We start from the raw sequence: 15,309 nt of genomic DNA, 5'->3' as shown, positions 1-15,309 counted from the left end.
GAGGGGGAGAGGAGAGGGAGGAGGGGGGAAAAGGGAGACGGGGAGGGAAATGGGAGGCGGGGAGGAGGCGGAAATCTTTTTTTTTCAATAAAATATTATATTAAAAAAATTAGTATTCATCTTTCTCTTCCTCAGATACTCCACAGGGAAATGACACAGTAAACTGTGGGTTTACTTGGGAATGACTGAGTTACTTCTGTGTAGCAGATGCCAAGTATGCTTCAGTTATAGTTTCTTCCCCCTACAATACTAAATGTTCTTATAGTAAGACAATTACTTTGTTTTAATTTCACAAATAAACTGAGTTTAAAAAGTCATAGTAATATAAAGAAACAGAAAACTTTAAAGCATTTTGAAATGTATCCTTCTTGAATGTTGTTTATTTCTCCCTGGTATCCATGTTTACACACACTAAATAACTTAGTTGATTTAACCCAGTTAAGTGCAGTGATTCCGTGAGAATGTAAAAACTGATACCAAATAGTTCACTCCCCAAAAGGCTATTTTATTAACCTATAACCATCATAAGGACTAGCTACTGAAAAATGAAAAGACCATTTCAGACATGGAAATAGCCAAGTCACTGTAAGTTTGGTACAAAACAGAAATGTTTCTAAACTTAACAATAAAGTTAGCATAATGTTGCCATTGAAAGTGTTCTGTGAGCTTTGGATAATACATGTTACTGTCAATTAGTTTAGAAAGAACTGAAAGCAACTACACAAAACAGACTAAGACAGCAAGAGGAATAAACAAGCTCAAGAGTTTTAGTCTGCATCAGCAGTGTCCCTGCTGCTACTGTTGGTAAGACCTTTGAGAAGTGGAGTCTAGTGAAAGGTCTCCTTCAGTCACTAGGCATATGACCTTGAAAGAGTAAGGATAGAGAAGTCCCTTCTCTTCTCTTTTGCACTCTGGCCTCTAGCTTTACCACTATGCCACACATTCTTGCTAGGATCTACAGAGCATTCTGTGGGAAAGGCAGTGGGGCCTCAGCATCTGTCGCCATTGCACAGCTCGTGGTCTATACGAAAGTGTAGTGGTGCAGGTGCACACACATGACAGCATGACAGGGAGTATAAGAGCTCAGGAACTCCTACAGAACTCAACGGGCCCTGGGCATTGCTTTTTCTTAGTTCTTCAAAGACTAGAAACAGCTTTATTGTCTTTGCTCTGAAATGAAAAAAAAATATTGTCTAAGGAACAAGTGTGCTGAGAAAGAACTCTGGTTTCTTCTCTTTAACTTGTAGTTGCCTATATAGAATAAAATACCAAGTCAAGATTACTATAATTATACTTGCAATTCCTTTATTGAAAATGCTAATTTTATTTTGGAAGTTGAATGATAAACTAGTTAACCTAAGGACAAAACTCAATTCTCTATGCTGAAATCACTGAGATGACAATACTGTACTTAGAAATACTATGCCATACATAGTCTCAACTTCCAAAATACAGAATAGGAATGTCTGAAGAACTCATGTAGTCAATGAGAACACAATGGGTCATATCTGAAATATATTACCGTTCACCATTTCATGATTAATAGAGAATCACTTACAATTTAAAGATTAAGAAGAAATGGTTCGTGGCTTGCTTTCCATTGCTGATCCTTTAAAGTGAGCCAGCACAATCAGTAAAAAATATACAGACTTCCCAGGCAGCAAGGCAGAGTTTAAAAAGGAATTTAGCTGTTTCTGAGTTCTATGATCTTTAATATTCAAATCAGTTCTCCAAGGAAGGTAATTTGGGAAAGATGCTATGAATAGGAAAGATTAACAATCCAAAAACATGTTAAGAGATGTGTCCAGATTGAGAATATAGCTCAAATGGTGGAGTATGTGTCTAGCATGTACAAAGTTCCAAGAAAATCCCCTGTATCACTTATAGCAGGCTTGGTGATGAGTCAGAAATTCAAGGTCATCTTCAGCTACATTTGAAGTAGGAGGTTAGCCTAGGGCAAATAAGAACTTGTCTCAATAACAACAACATCATCAACAACAATAAAACACAGTGGCCAAACATCCTGGCCTCAATCTGTTCTGACTTCCAGCCACAGTTTGCTCTCAGTGCTCTCACAGCCAAGTGGTCAGCAGGCCCCAGAAAGAATTCATCGCTTTTCTTTCCTCTTGTCACCTAGGTTTTTCATCCTGCACAGCATCTACTACCACTACTGGGGTCAGGTTGCTGCACAGAACACTCATCTTTACATGAGTCTCTGAGGTGTCCCTCCTCTTTGGTTTCTCTTGGCCATACTTTGTTAACTTTCGTCCTCATATTTTTTCTTTTGAAGCCACTTGGCATTTGAGTTGAGGACAATTCTCCACATATTTTAATTTTTGTTTCTTTTTTATGTAGTTTTCATTTTGTTTCTTTTCTATTACTCCTATCTATCTATCTATCTATCTATCTATCTATCTATCTATCTATCCATCCATCATTTTTGAAACAGGATGTAAGTAGGTATCTCTGGTTGGCCTAGAACTCACTATGTGGAGAAACTGCCCTCAAACTCAGAGAGACCCATATGCCTCTGTCTTCAAGTACAGATTAAAAGCTTGTGCCATCATGTCCAGCTTTATTATGATCTACTCACTAGAGTCTCTGAAAGGCGAGGCCTGGGCTGGGGTCTACAGTTGTTTTTTAGCTGCATCATTCACTTGGTAAGATAGTTCTGGATGGTGAAAGCTCTAGCTGCAGTAATGAAGGTCTTGCTTTCATCTGTAGTAGACAGGCTGAAATTGCCCTTTAGTGAATTTCATGAAATGAATCTAACTTTTGTAAAATTTTTGTTGTTGTTGTTGTTGCTGCTGCTGCTGCTGCTGACCAGTCTGTCCTCAAACTCACAGAGATTCACTTGCCTCTGCCTCCCAAGTGCAGGGATTAAAGGCATGCACCTTCACACAATACATTTTGAACTTTTCGTCAGTGTTCAATTATTATCTCTCATCCTTGTCTGTGGTGTCTGCTACTTCCTGCTCATGTTAAATATTCAGTTTTATCAGAAAATGTGTAAAGACACTCTGATGAGTAATTGTTGTCTGATGAGTAATCTGTCGTCATTGTTGGTAAAAGCATAGCTCCAAGTCCCAGGCAGTTGTTCTTAGCTCAAACTTTGGTGTAATTCTGTGGCTCCTTGTTCCTAGGACTCTAAACCCTTTAGAGCAGCCATTGTTTACAACACAGACATACAGGTTACCAAAACCCTATGATTTTGAAGTAATTAAATGGAGCCTTGGCGTGTCTCCATTGGAGGAAGTATCTGTGTGTGAACGAAGCTGGTCACAAATACTGAATGATTAGTGCGGCAGAGTGACAGGTTGCAATCATTCTCTAGGAAAATGTGTTCCTCCTGCTGTACAGATTTAAGTTGTAGCAAGACACGACTACTGAGGAAGAGACTATATTTCCCTAGTTCTTCCATAGCAGCGTGGCCATCAACAAAATTTTTGCTCAATGAATGTAAATAAAAGTTGATGGAGGAAGGTCATTGGTTAATTAATAAAGAAACTGCTTGGCCTCATAGGTTAGAACATAGGTGGATGGAGTAAACAGAACAGAATGCTGGGAGAAAGAGGAAGTGAGCTCAGACTCGATAGCTCTCCTCTCTCTGGCAGACGCGATGAAGCTCCAACCCAGGATGGACGCAGGCTAGAATCTTCCCGGTAAGCGCACCTCGGTGCTACACATATTAATAGAAATGGGCCAGGCAGTGTTTAAATGAATACAGTTTGTGTGTTGTTATTTCGGGGTATAAGCTAGCCAGGCGGCTGGGAGCTGGGTTGTGGGAAGAGGCCTGCAGCTCCTACTACAAAAAGTGATTTATTCACTTGTATAAAAGGAAACTTCCCATTCTCCACTACTCTCTGCTCCTCTCCTCTTCCTTTTAGTGGGATGTAGATGTAGGAATGTCCTAGCTTTGACCTGCACATGAAGACAATACCCTAGGGGCCTGTGGAAACATTTACACACACACACAGACACACACACATACCCACACACATAGACACACACACACACACACACACACACACAGCTAGAGTCTGAATGATGGCAGGGAGCTGGGATACCTACCTTTTAGGAAAATCCTCTGTACTGGGAGAGGAATATTCTATCTATTAAAACTACCTTTTTATAGCACCCTTTTCATATATATCTTTATTTTTAAAAATAGAAATTAAAAATATACCTCTCAATATTATAAATGCTACAAATGAATGATTTTGCTTCAAATTAATTTAACTTTCCTCAAACTAAATTCTTACCATCAAAGAAAAGCAAGAGGAGAGACACAGAAAGCCAGAGTATTAGTTGCTATATTTCTAGTAAAAGGAGAATATTTAAGCCTTTTTCAACATGCACAAACTGAGTATCAAATAAATTTGTTTCAGTTACAATTTCTCTGACTGGTTTATACCATTGTGATGACAGCAATTGATTTTCAAAATGAGTCATCAAATTGTCAACACCTTAATGAACAAAATTAGTCTATTTCATGTTGAAAAGCAATACCAGCAACTTGCACAGATAAAAAGTGTCATAAGAACTTACTGAGCAATGACAGCCTCTGACAAAAGGCTTCTGATAATATCTCCCTATGATGAGCTCACACACAGTGACTGGTTGCAGTAAAATGGAGTTTGACTACAGCATTACATGCCATTCTAGAATGACTTCATACATCTGAGAGACGATGAAAGAACACTGAATTAGCAGAACTTAGGAATCAAGTATTATTCTAGCCTGTCAAGAGCAGAGAATATTTTAATTTTATGATCATTTATGACAGTGAGTTCAGCAGTCTAAATTCAATCATTTGTTCATATAATGGCTCTGGTTTTTTTTAACCTCTGTCCTATTCAACAAGTAACATTTTTAAAAATTGGAACAACTATCTTAAACACCCAGTCTTTAAATAATTTCACTAAAAAGCTTTCTTTTTAACTCATCCTACAAAAGCAATACTTGTGAAATAGAGCCTGATTTTACTACAATCTAAGAATCCCCTGATGTACAAGATGAAAAAGCAGGGAACTTGAGAGTTAGTGTGAACAGCATGTGGAATATAAGAAGTTTCTTCTCTACAGAGTATTAGTAAGGTTTAATACATGCATACACACTAGAGTTAAGGGGGCAAACACTGGCTCTACAGTGAGAGAGAACTAACTGTGATTCTAGTGCATCACTTGTCTACATGGACACTTGAGCCAAAGGTCCTAAGCAGTGAGTCAGTACATTATAAGAGTAATAAGATTGCTAAAATTTAGGGCTACACATTATGCTAAGTGAAGGAGACAAAACTGTCATTACACTTATTTCAGGTTCCTAGAATAGTCAAATTCATAAAACTGAAAATAGAATAGTTGGGTAGTTGGGAAAATAGGTAGTTGGGAAGACAATGAGAAATACACAGTTTCTGCTGGGGATGATAAAGAAGTCTGGAGATGATTGATATTATTGTTTTATTTTTGGTAAAGACTTTTTTATTTATTATGTATACAATACACTTTTCTACCTCCATGTATGACTGCATGCCAGAAGAGGGCACCAGATTTCATTATAGGTGGTGAGCCACCATGTGGTTGCTGGGAATTGAACTCAGGACCTCTAGAAGAATAGTCAGCATCCCTTAACCTCTGAGACATCTCTCCAGCCCGATTGATATTATTGTACAATAATGGAAACTTCCTCAAATACATAAGCTGCACACATAAAAAGGTTAAAAGAGTGAATTTTATGTTATATGTATTTCATTATAATAAGGAGAAAAAATTAAAGATCATGAAAATAATTTCAAGTGCTTAACACCACACCTGATACATTTCAGGTACTTAGTAAAAGACAAGTGCCTTGCTATTATTTATAAATTTCTTAAAAGGACATTTAGGTGCACCCCGTAACCTGTAGATGCTGTACAGTTACATTGGGATTACACAATTAGGGCTTTGGTTGGAGGCTGTCAGTGATCAATACATTTTCATGACTCTTTATCTCTGTGGACTTCTAGTATTGCTTTTTAGTAGGAAATAAACTAATATTGCTCACTAAAGTGTTGATAATCTGATGATTGACTTTGAGAATCCATTGATATCACAATAGTAAAACCAATAAAATAATTACATAACAGAAGTCAGCTGTTTTTCTGCATAGCCTCAACATATTACTTAAGTATGTATAAATATGATAGGATGAGCATAGTACAGTAGTGTGCACTAGGATCATAACAGCACACCAGTAACATTCAAACATGCTTCTAAAACAGATTCCTAGGTAGACTAGAAACTTCTGGTATTCACTTATAAATAAATACACTAAGTAGAATATTCTCCTAATTTTATATTATTCTGTCATGCAAAAAGATCTATTTTACTTTAATTGTGTGTGTGTGTGTGTGTGAGCACAGGTATCAAGGTATCAGAATCCCCTGGAGCTGGAGTTACAGGAGATTATAAACTACCTGATATGGATGATGGGAACTAAATTCAAGTCCTCTGTTAGAGCAGTACGCACTCTCTCCAGGCCCTGTGCCAATTTCTTTTTAAGTAATATAAACACATATAAGCACCTTAACAAATGTCATAATTGTAATTTTTGCCATCTATTCATTAAATGATTAAGTTATATGAGACATACAAAACACAAATACATATATGTATTCAAATCTAAAATGCACAGAGGTATATATATATACACATAAAGATAAACATACATATATGTGTGTAGCACAGATTGACATATTGTCTGCATAAAAGAAGAGCCTTACAAATTGTATTTTCTTGTCCCTTCATTTTATAAAGGAGTAAATTTCAAAAGTTTAACTAGTTTGGTTAAAATCTAGTTTCAGGGACTAGAGCAATGGCTCAGCAGTTAAGAGCACTTGCTGCTCTTACAGAAGGCCTGCGTTCAATTCCCAGCATCCTAATGGTGGCTTAAAGACATTTGCAACCCCTGTTCCAGGGGATTCAATGCCATTTCCAGCCTTCTACATGCACTGCATACATGCAGTACATAGAAACATGTGTATCCAAAACACTCATATACATAAAATAAAAATAGATCCTTAAAAAAATCTAGTTTTAGATGAAAATGCACAAATAGACAAACAGCAATATAAAGACATTCAGAACCTCATACTAAAGGACTCAAGTTGGACAGTTTCACTAACAACTTATCTTATTTTTATATATTTCACTTAAATTAGCTTAAAAAGTAGCAGATTTCCATATGTGATTTTCATATTTCACTCTCTACCCCCACCTTCCCTGCTACACTATCTGTCCCTGCCCCCTGCCCCGTCCATTTGTCCTACTGTCTTCCTCATGTTCTCCCTTAAGCCCTCACTGTTACTTTTCCCACATTAATGGGCCCCTTTCTATTCTTGGCCTCTACTCATATTTACATTTCCAGGACACACATATCTTACAGATAAAGGCTGGGATCTTCATATAAGAGCGAACATATGTGCTGAGCAGTAGTGGTATACACCTTTAATTCTAGTACTTGGGAGAGGTAGGCAGATCTCTATGAGTTCAAGGCCAGCCCCGGCTACAGAGTGAGATCCAGGACAGCCTTGGCTATTCACAGAAACCCTGTCTTGAAAAATAAAAACAAAACAAGGAGAGAACATATAGTACTTGTTTTTCTGAGTCTGGGTCATCTGAGTGAATACAGTGTTTTCCAGTTCCATTCATTTTTCTGAAACTTTCATAACATCAATTTCCTTTAAGACTGAATAAAATCCCATTGTATTTATGCATCACATTTTCATAATCCATTTTGTTGATGGACATCTAACCTGATTTCACTTCTTTGCTACTGTGAAGACAGAAATGATAAACAAGGATGTGCACTTATGTAGGATGTACAGTCCTTTAGGTATATGTCCAGGAGTAAGAAGGCTGGGTCATATAGTAGCTATATCTTTAGTTTTTTTTTTGAGTAGACTTTATACAAATTTTAATTATGGCTACAACAGAGGATATAGGTTACTCTTTCCCCATATCCTCCAAGCAATTGTTATTACTTGTTTTTTTAAAAATATTTAATATTTATTTTATTTTATGAATGTTTGCATGCATGTATGTGCAGTAAATACATGCCTAATGATCATGGAAATCAAAGGAGGGAGTTGGATACCCTGGAACTGGAGCTAAGGATGGCTATGAACCACCATATGAGTACTGTGAGTTGAACCTAGATCTTCTGGAAGAGCAGCGAGTGCTCTAACTGCTGAGCCATCTCTAGTTTTAATTTAATTTCCCTGATGGTTAGAGATGCTGAATATTTACTTCCCATTTCAATTTCTCCTTTTGTGAACATTTGCATGCTGCTAGCCCTGCCTAAAATATTCTGTTATCAGTTTAGTTATGATCTTTTAAAAATCTTTCCTGGTTTTCCCAGAATAAAGCTTGTACCCCATGTTTAGGCTGTCAAATCTTCCCCTACTTTTACTTTTTGGAGGCAGAGTCTTGATATGTATTCCTAACCCAACTCTAGCTCTAACTCAACACTACCTGTAATTCACTATATAGATTAGACCAGAGTGAAACACTGCCTGCCTTTGCCTCTTGAATTTTAGAGTTAAAGGAGTATGCCATTATGCCTAGCCTCAAAGTTCCTTAAAAGACAGGATGATTGTAATCATATACTCATTAACCTCTTCCATTACAACCATGACAACTTTAGAACAACAAATATTACCTCTATTTCTCCTCATTAGGCACACATAATCCAGGACCTGAACAAAATAGGAAAACTACTGTAATGGCTTCTCAAAAGTGAGGCAGGAAGATGAGATTAAGAACATGGCTGGGAAGCTGGTCAAGGAATGGAGTGTTGAACATATCCATGCTAACAGGCAGAAGGAAGCAAAGCAGTGGAGGATAAAAGAGAAGAAAGATTTTTAAGTAAGGGGGCTGAAAGCTTGAGTAAATTTATGCTGAGAATGTACTTTGCTCACGAAAATGGGGCAGGGGGGTTTTATTCTGTCTCTGCCAAATGGTCTCATATTTCTGAGGGTACAATGAGATCAAATTAATTACTGGCTTCTTGGGACAAAGACATGCTTACTAAACTAGCCCTGATTCCTGGCACTTTAGACTGCCTTATGAAAGATAAACAATGAAGCATTGCCTCAATAGACTTAAAATAAGATTTGATACGTGCAATGCACTGTGATAATGGACTTTCCCCCAATATAGATCCCTATTTCATAAAATGCATTATTTCTGCAACAAAATTATCTGAGAGCATTCTACAGTAAGTAGAAGTCCTATATATGTATTTATTGGTTTGTTTTCACATTAATCTCTCATAAGACAAGAGAATACATTAGACTAAAATAGAAAACAGATCAAATAAAGGCAGTTGTTGGTATGATTTTGGGAGAGACACAACAGAGGAAAGACCAAGGCCACAGAACTCAATGCTAAAATCATTTGCACATTTATGAGTGGAGCCTTACTGCCACCTGCAGGAGAGCAGCATCCTTCAGCAAAGAACCACTGCCAACCTGAGGGAATGGTCATCAATTTCCGCTCCAACCCCTGGCCTTTTCACCTCTAACTTGAAGAAATCACAATTCAATCTTCAGTTTTTCTTATTCAACCATCTTTTAGCACAGAAACAAGAACTGTGAACTCAAAAGTGCTGTGTCAAATGCCAAGGAGACAAAACTCACTGTCCAGATTGATCATGTTGTCCTCCCTTAGCACATATTCAAGCAAGATCCTACACAGCACAGGCAGAGCCCCTGGAGCATGGCAGTCCTTCTTCCCGAGAGCAGCAGAGAGCAAATTGGGGCTCATCTTTTGGAAGGTCAAAGGAATACTCAAATCATCAGCCTAGTGCTAAATAACTGGGTGTATATTCCTACACCTCTCATAAACAGCTCCTAATTATGGAACTCTTGGTTCTCTATTAAGCCCATTTTCTTCACTTCTCCTTTGGTCAAATGAAGACACTAACAGCAAATGAATTGTGCCTTATTTCTATTGTTTGTGCCCAGAACATCCTCCAAAAGAGCATATGCTAAAGGTTTGGTCCTACGAGAGCACTACTGGAAGGTTATAGTATCCACTAGAGTACTCAGGACACCAAGGATTTGCTGTTGAAGTAGACTGTGAGTCCTGCTCCCTTTACTCTCCTTTTCCTCCCTGGCTCTGAGGGGAGCAGTTTGGATATGATGCCTCACCATAGACTCAAAAGCAACATGGCCAATCAGTCCTGGACTAGAACATTTGACATCATGAACAAAAATAAATTCTTTCTCTTAATAAGGTGTGGTCATCTCAAGCATTTATTATAGTGCCTGGAGGCTGGCTGGTAGAAAATCGTTTCAAAGAAGTAGGGGCATTGTCATTACTATATGATAGACAATGAGAGAAGCCATTGGAACTAGTTTGCAGGAGAAATCTGGAAAACTTTGGAGAAGTGACCTAGAGAGAGTCTAGAATGATGTAAGCAGAGCTTAGAAAGTGACTCAAGTCACGGCTTGGAAGATCAGAAAACTGATAGAAATGTGGGCAGTAAAACCTTTAGTTTTATCAAATAGAAATGGAAATTTTCTTCCAAATCAGACAGAGGTCACACTTAGCTTCATTTTGTCCATTGCCTGATACTTTGTGGGAGGTAGACAATAAAGGTTAGCGTGGTCTGCATATGAAGTATCCTCCATAAAAGTTTCATGTAGAAGCCTTTGTTTCCATGTGGTACATCTAATCATTGAGAAGAGATTGGAACATGATGACTCTGACCTAGTTAATGAATCAACCCACTGACAGATTTATATGTAACTTGATGGCACTATTGGGACTATCAGCAGTGAAGTTGCAGAAACATAGGCCTACCCTGTCACTCCAGCTTAGAGTCTCCCTAAGCTTTTGGAGACCTGAACTCAAGCCAAACTAGAATTTATAGTATGAACATTGAGAATTGCAGGATTAGTCACTTTAAAACTAAGCAGAGTTGGAGACTTTATATTAGAGTCTTAGGCATGAGGGTTAAGAGGAAAAGAGGCTCTCAGGGAAAGAAAGAAAGAAAAATATGCTGATTCGCATGGGCGTGGGTTTCTTGGAGAGAATTTCACAAAGTAAAAGATACACAAATGTGGGTACAGGCTCTACAAGAAAGTCACAATTAATTGGTTTAGAATTAGCCATATATACCATTTTAGTGACTGCCAAGTTACATCTCAAAAGGCTGCTAAGAAATCTTCTTTATTCTCTTTTGATAGTGAGATTTTAGGGTTGCTTGGGAGATGCCTTGAAGGAGTTATGGCAAGTTTGTAGCTGGGAATGGAGACAGGCCTTAAGCGGTTGATCACTGTGCTGGATCCTTATTGCTTTTGATGGCTGGAGGCTTCAACTGGGCTCTGGATGAGAAGCCCTGTTCCATTCTCTTGTCACCAAAGTTTTCCTTTCTATCCTGTCTCAGAGGGAGGTGGAAACACTCAGCAGTAGGCCTACTTGGAAAAGGAAATTTGTTGTGGCACTATCTCCTGCTGAACCCTCCTCATCTCTCTCTGCTTTCTGACCATTCTTGGGTGAGGAGCCTTTGCCATGTGTTTAGACCACCAGGAGGAAGCTTTATATCACCACAATCTCAAATCAAACTATCCAATAAACCTTGGAGGAACTTGAATCTAAACTTGAGACCAAAATAAATTGTTCCTCTTCAAAAAGCTTTTTTTTTTTATTACTGAGTGTGTGTGCACACACACCCGCAACTGGTATATATGATACAGCACGCTTGTAGAAATCACAGAACAACTTGCCGGAGCTGGTTCTCTCCTACCAAAGTTCCTAGTGATCGAACCCAGGTCATCAGACTTGATGGCAATCAGCTACAGAGCTGTCATGTCTGCCTAAATTCTGCTTTTAAAAATAACATTTCTCTCAAATAATTATCACAAAAAGTTATTTATCACCAAAGCAGTGTATAGTGTCCTTGAGGGACATTCAAGGAAGTAAAACATTCAGACTGCTAATTTAACCAGATTTAAAGTGCTAATTAGGAGGGAAAGGAAAAGAGCAGACCTTTTGTCTTTTTAATTTGCAGTTAAGTCCAAAACAGAACATGTATAAAATGTGGACCAAGGAATATGAAGTTGTTATAACATAAAAAAGCCAAGTGCTATATGCCTGGACAAGAAGGTGGCTGCCTCAACAAAATCCTAGTATTCTGCAAGACTATCCCATCTGTCTAGGGCTCATGGATGTAGAAATGAAAATTTGATTTCAATACTTGAGATAAATAAGATCTGGGGTGCCCTGTACAACCGAAGATCCTGAAGACTCACTTCCCATACCTAGCTGAAGCTAGTCATGGTTTAAGTGGGCCCAGGAATAGCTTATGCAGACAGAAGACCCTGGCAACATCCAAGTAATCCTAATTCTGCAGTCATGAAGAATGTAAAACCTGTGGGGGTCATGGAGGCTTTCACTGAGATGTCAGGAGAGCTTGGGAGTACAGGCAGTGCAGCAGGGAGAGGATCCCTGTAGGTAGTACCTGTGAGGATGGCGTGTGAAGCAGCAGCAGAGACTCCAGGACGGCAGAGTGAGCAGCAGTGAGCAGAACTTGCTGAGGAAAGTTGTAGGTAGAGAGCAGAGCCAGCCTGGAGAGCCTACCTGTGGGCCCCATCGGTCCAGCTGCAGGCGTGGTGCTGCCCATGCTCACAGTGCTTACAGGCCACCAGAGTAAATAACTGGCACAGAGACTTAAGCTTTAATGAAGGCTTTGTTTGGGTTTCGTCTTACTTTGGGATGATTTCTTACTATTTTCCAATTCCCACCTTTGGAATATAAATGTTTGCATGTGCCTATTTCACTGTATCTTGGAAGCATGTAACTTTTGTTGTGACTTTTTCTTTTTAAGGAGCTGAGAGTTTAGGTTGCTGCAGTCTAAGGAGACTTTAATTGGACTTTCAAACAGCGTTTGAAAGTAAAGAGTTTGCAGACTCTTGGGGACAAACTGAATGCATCACTGGATGCGTTTCTGGAGATGAAACTTGAAGGTAAATAGTCTGGCTCCAGTGTCAACATAATCTTAACTATTGTATGCATATGTGAGACCTATCTAATACAAGCATACACAAACAGAAACAAAATAAAACAAAACAAAAACACTGGTGAGGTCAAGGGGAAAACGAACCCTTAATATACCGTTGGTTAGGTATATCAACTAATGCAGTCATTCTGAACATCTATATAAAAATTTTAACAAACTAAAAATAGAACTTCCAGCTGTACCATTCTTAAGGGGTATATACCTGAAGAAATCCAAGTCAGCATATTACAGACACTTGCACAACTTTGTTTATGGCAACACTAGTCACAATAAGCAAAATAAACAATCAGTCTGGGTACTCACCAACAGACAATAAAGAAAATGTAGTAAACACCCATGATGGACTTGTTGGCTATAAAGAATGGATTGATGTCATTTTCCAGAAAATAAATGAAACAGAAGGTCACTGTACTAAGCAAAACGTGCCAGACCCAGGAAGACAAAAATATTGCATATTTTCTTCCACATGATGAATGTAGTTGTTAAAAAAAAAAGGACAGGAAAGAAAGGGGACTATTAGAGTAGAGGAAGGGAACAGCAGGCAAGCGTAACTGGGTAACCTTATCAAAGTATATTATGCACAAGTATGAAAATACTAAAGAGAATTCTATGATTGAGCTCAATTAATATGTACTAGTAGTAAGTAAAAAAGAAAATAACTAACTCAAGCTTCATCATTACTGAGATATAACATTTTAGGCAACCTTGGGCAGCCTCTTCAGTTATGACCTGGGCTGTGCTTCTGCTAATAGTCTGCTCAGAAGATGCACAAGAAATCATTTCTAATACAGACACAGGGTCTACTCAAAAATCAGTCCATCTCAGAACTTCTATAAAATTATCCAGGTTGTAACTTTTATATAAACAGATGCATATTCTTTTTTTCTGACATATGAAAAAATGAGAAGTCAGTCAGTATTGTTTATCTTTGAATGTTTATTCTACCAGGTAGGGCAATCAGATTGATGGCATTCACTTCAATGTAGTCCCACATCTTCCACCTCGGTGTGGAGTCAGTTTCAGGATAGTTACAAGCATAGATCCCTACTTTACCAGTGGTTTCTCCTTTAACTTTTCTAACTGCTTTAATTCTGCAGTATGATGTCTGAAGGATGTTCAAGCATCACTAGAGAAGGTAAAAGATGCCTTTCTACTCAGAGGCTAAAAAAATGTCCTCTGACAAGGATACATATAGGTTTAAAATGCTAAAAAAATTAAAATAATACAAATATTTTACTCAGTGTATCACTCAAGAAAGCAATTAGTCAATAGCTACAGTATTAAGTTGGTGCACACTACAGGTCTTCTATCTAGAGGGATAGCACTGCGTTACATAAAAACAGACTAAACATTAGGAAATGAGCTACCAATATATAGGAAAAGATTTCTGGAAATCATAAAATGCCTAATAGTGAAAAAGAAAATTAGAAATTATAGCAAAATATAGAACCTTGTTGGACTTCCTTGTACTTACTTATGATTTAATGGTATTTTTAGTTTCAACCACATAATACTTTTCCTGCCTAGTCATTATTAAGCTTTATTTATTGTTGAGAGGGCATGTGATAAAGTTGATTTATTTTAATATCAGGAAAAAAATCAAAGTTAAGATCCACTATGAAAGGAGTAAGTAAATATATCTATGCCATGAAAACAGTTTAAGTTGGGGGCTGGAGGGCTGACTCCAAGATTAAGAGCACCTGCTCCACAGTCACAGGCCCTGAGGGCGGGACCTAATAACCACAGTTGACAGCAATTGGGCAGTAAATATCTAGACACTAAGAAGTTTAATATACCATCTTATTTAACTGTAATGCCATAAATTAATTTTATTATTATCTCAAAACTGAAGTTCTAAGCACTTAATTTAGCAAGGTCTAAAAGGCTGAAAACAGAACTGATTCTGTCCAGGTCCAATATCTGTGGTTTCACCACAAACTTATTGGGGAAAGAAAGGTAATTTTCGTCTTCAATAGCAGAATGTTTTCTTTGGGCTACTTTTTTTTTTTAAAAAAAAAACAACTCTGTCACAAATGTCCTATTGTTACTATATGGTTAGAACCATATTGATATATTAATATAAAATTCAGCAATGTAATTATAATTGAATTCTAAAGTGTCATATATTTCCAACTATCTGGAAAAGAACAACATATTGAAATGTAGTAGTTTCTTTTTTAGTATATTATAGAAGCTTTTAAATAATTCAATTATATGTTTAGGTACCTACAGGGATGTTATAGGAAA

General features: G+C 37.8%; 1 protein-coding gene across 1 annotated transcript in view; it reads right to left on the bottom strand.

Annotated features, from left to right (window-relative positions):
• Rabgap1l (RAB GTPase activating protein 1 like) overlaps positions 1–15,309 on the bottom strand; it is a 262,467-nt gene that overhangs the window by 163,337 nt on the left and 83,821 nt on the right. The window lies entirely within an intron of this gene.

Source organism: Alexandromys fortis, unplaced genomic scaffold (genome assembly GCF_014885135.2).
Source record: "Alexandromys fortis isolate MF-2015 unplaced genomic scaffold, M_Fortis_MF-2015_v1.1 scaffold_21, whole genome shotgun sequence".
Classification (NCBI taxonomy): domain Eukaryota; kingdom Metazoa; phylum Chordata; class Mammalia; order Rodentia; family Cricetidae; genus Alexandromys; species Alexandromys fortis.
Note: the sequence above shows the minus strand (reverse complement) of the source record. Positions and strands in the feature narration are given on the sequence as shown.